At 24.6% G+C, this 3584-nt stretch overlaps 1 pseudogene; it reads left to right on the forward strand.

Moving 5' to 3' along the window:
• Positions 1-293: 293 nt before the first annotated feature.
• LOC149553443 (non-specific lipid-transfer protein 1 pseudogene) lies at positions 294-827 on the forward strand (annotated as a pseudogene).
• The last annotated feature ends 2757 nt before the right edge of the window (positions 828-3584 follow it).

Here is a 3584-nt window from a genome sequence, read left to right on the forward strand (position 1 = left end):
GGGACCTCATCCCCATGAGATTTGAACCTTGAAGGATAACAACACACCAACTTAACCAAGTTTTACATAAAGTTAAGATAACATGTATACTGTTTTAAAATGTATGACATAACATTAAGTATATAACTATAAGATTAAATTCTAATTTTTTTCAATTGAACTGAGTGAAAAAAATCTATATAAACTCATTATTATACCATGAAATGCACACATTTTCATTTATCATTTCTTTTGGCATTGAGCTTCTCCCATTTTCATTTCTCTTGCATTTTGATTTTTCCTTTTCCTCCAAAATGGCTAAATCAGTATTGCTTGTTTTGATGATGTTGATAGCATTCTATACAAGTTCATGTTTAGCCATACCCTGTGGAATTCTGAGTGTGGATCTGCTGCCATGTTTACCTTATTTGAGAGGGCGAGGAGGGCGTCCATCTTCTCTGTGTTGCAATGAAGTTAGGAACTTGAATGCAGCAATCAGAGGGAGAGAAGCAAGGCAAAGCGCATGCACTTGTATTTTGCAGCAGGGCAAATTTTATGGTATCAATTGGAACAATGCCAGACTTCTTCCTAAGTTTTGCAAAGTCAATCTTCCCGTTCCTGTTTCCCCCAACACAAATTGTTCACGGTAATTAATAATTGTTTCTAATGTATATATATTTTTCAATTTTTCCAAATTTGTTAGTAAACATTTTTCATAGATGCTGATAAATTTATAAAACTTTCAGTTTTCTTTTATAAAATTCTGATTATCTTTATAATTTTTGGTTTATAAAATTCTGATTATCTTTATAATTTTTGGTTTGTTTCAATTTTGCAGCGTTGATTAAAGATTCTGGATAAAAGATTTTTTAACCAATAAAGATCTTTACATAAAGATCATTCAGTGACATGCTTTACTTTTTTTACGATATGCATTTTTTAACAATAAGAGTTTTTAGAATAGAAAAACTCAAAATAAATTTGTAAAGATTATTTCAATTAATATAAACTATTGTAATAGCTTTGAAAAGTAATGACAAGTATATTTCTTTTATTATGTTTTAAATTTTTTTTCTCTATCATAATATTTTATACCATGTATTCTTTTTAAATAATAATTTTATTTCTTTTCTAAATATTAATATTTAATTAAATTGATACAAATGGTGGGCATTGAATCATCTGAGAGTCTAAGCTTAATATTGAAATTTTAAAAAATTTAATTGATAAATTGATATAAATAAAAAATTATATATATTGTAACAGAGCTATATCAACAGCCCAGGGATTTCTATCTTTTAAATTGTGAATTACATAGTAATCGATTTTGATTTGTTTATAAAGTGAAGCCTGATTAGAGATTTAGAGGATATTTACTACCTGTTATCAATTTGGTTCATTTTCCCATAATTGACTACAAATCTTTGTCTATGTAGAATCATGTATATATTTAACATTCTGCAATTGAGGAGGCATTTTGAGATCTTATAATATTATTAAGTTGAAAGTCTAAATTTTATAATTTCTGAACTTGTAAGTTAAGAAATAGAAATCTGAAAGTAAACTAAAATTGTATTGTTATTTAAAATTATTGTAGAAATAAAAAAACTTGTTTCAACACAACATCTGGAAATCTGAAGGTAAGTACAACATAAATTGAAAAAAGATGTAAAAGATTAAAAATTGTCTAAACAAAATACTTCCAAGTTCAGTAATTTGAAAATAAAAATTCAGTCAGAAAATTCTAAATTATTGAAAAAAAAAAATTAAAAAAGGGACAATTTTAAGAAAGCACTTCTGAAAGTAAAAAAGAAACAAATAGTTAACGAGAAATTGATTTTGAAACTAAAGAAATTTAAAAGTAAAGCTTCTGATATAAAAGAGATTGCACAAAGAAATAAATTAGCATACAAATCACGAGATAGTGTGTTCCTTCTGATATAATTAAAATAATATCAAGAGATAATATGATTTACAAAAAAGAACTTCTAAATACAAGAAACCAAACATAATTAACATAATTGTTAAACCTTGTAATTTACAAACACTTCACGCGATTCGAACACTTGACCGGAGATTGCAGAATGTGAGGAAGCAAGAAAGCTAGTTAAGCAAATAGCTTCGATCACCATAAATTTAAAAAAATCTATACATTTATAGACATTATTTATTTAAAGTATATTTATAGAGAAGTGAAGTTATAGTCTTTCTTTAGTTATGCATATATCTTTATAAATATCTATTTATAGTTTTCCGTTTTCAATTAATAAATATGTTACGTTATAGTCTCTCTTTACTTGAATAGATATATTTTACTTAAAATGAATTTATTAATATTTATTTACAATATTTTAATATTTATTTATAGTATTTCATTTATTTTTATTATTACTACTTTTCTTTTAATATATAAATATGTTTAACTTAAATTTAAACATATTTATTTTTGGTCTTCCTTTCTTTAGTCTTGTTCTTGTTGTTCTATTTATTATTGCTTCTCTTTTGTATCCACATATATGGTAAAATTTTAATTTATTTAAATATAAAGTATTTTACCTTATGTTTATCTAAATATATTTATATGTAGATATGAAGATTTATTTATTTTTTATTATATATTCTTTTATTCTAGATATTTAATTTTCTTACTGATATTTTTATTCTAACATATATACATAAAAATATGATTTTGTATTATTATTCTTTCGCTTTGTTAATATTTGCATCTCACATATACATATACATACATATATACATGTATATAGATACATATACAAATATACAAACATACATACATACATATATATACACATAATATATATGTATATACATATATACATATAAATATATATACATACATACATATATACATACATTCATACATACATATATACATATATACATGTGCATACACACACACACACATCAAATTCTCTACATAACTTTTAATTTAAATAATCACATCTTTTTATTTTATACCCATTATTATTTTAAAATTAAAGTGTTCTTATACACAAATTAAAAAATATACTATATAGACACTCTAAATTAGAAAACCGAAATCTAAAGAAAATGAATAGAATATTCAACCCTAATTATTTGAAAATAAAAGGCAAATGGATTTAATAAATCAAAATATCAAATAATTATGTAATTGATTCAATTAATTGTATAATTTTATCAAATAGTTAATCAAGAATTCAACCCATTGAAGGGGGGTGTACATGGCTTAATTAAATTGACTAATTCTATTTTGTTTTTGATATTAAAAGAAGCCAAAAATGGGTGGCTGGCCCAAAAGGAACAATGTAGTGACAAGATTGCTATCAATGGATTACTATCCAACTACCTAAAATAGTAGATAGTACTAAAATAGTAAATAGTAGAAATTATACTATTACTAGTATTAGCCATAGTCATAAGAGTCCAAATATTCATATTAGCTACACAGGGCCAAAACTTACCTATAATAAGAAGAAAAATAACAAAATAAGTAAGCATCACAAAATGAGGTTGAATTCTCATTCCTTCTTCTCCTCCAGGGGTTTTATTTTGACAACAATACATCCAACAAGTTATCCACAAGGAACTTGTAGAGCCTTTGG

This window comes from Cupressus sempervirens, chromosome 6 (genome assembly GCF_028749045.1).
Source record: "Cupressus sempervirens isolate cs-2001-9-10 chromosome 6, ASM2874904v1, whole genome shotgun sequence".
Lineage (NCBI taxonomy): Eukaryota > Viridiplantae > Streptophyta > Pinopsida > Cupressales > Cupressaceae > Cupressus > Cupressus sempervirens.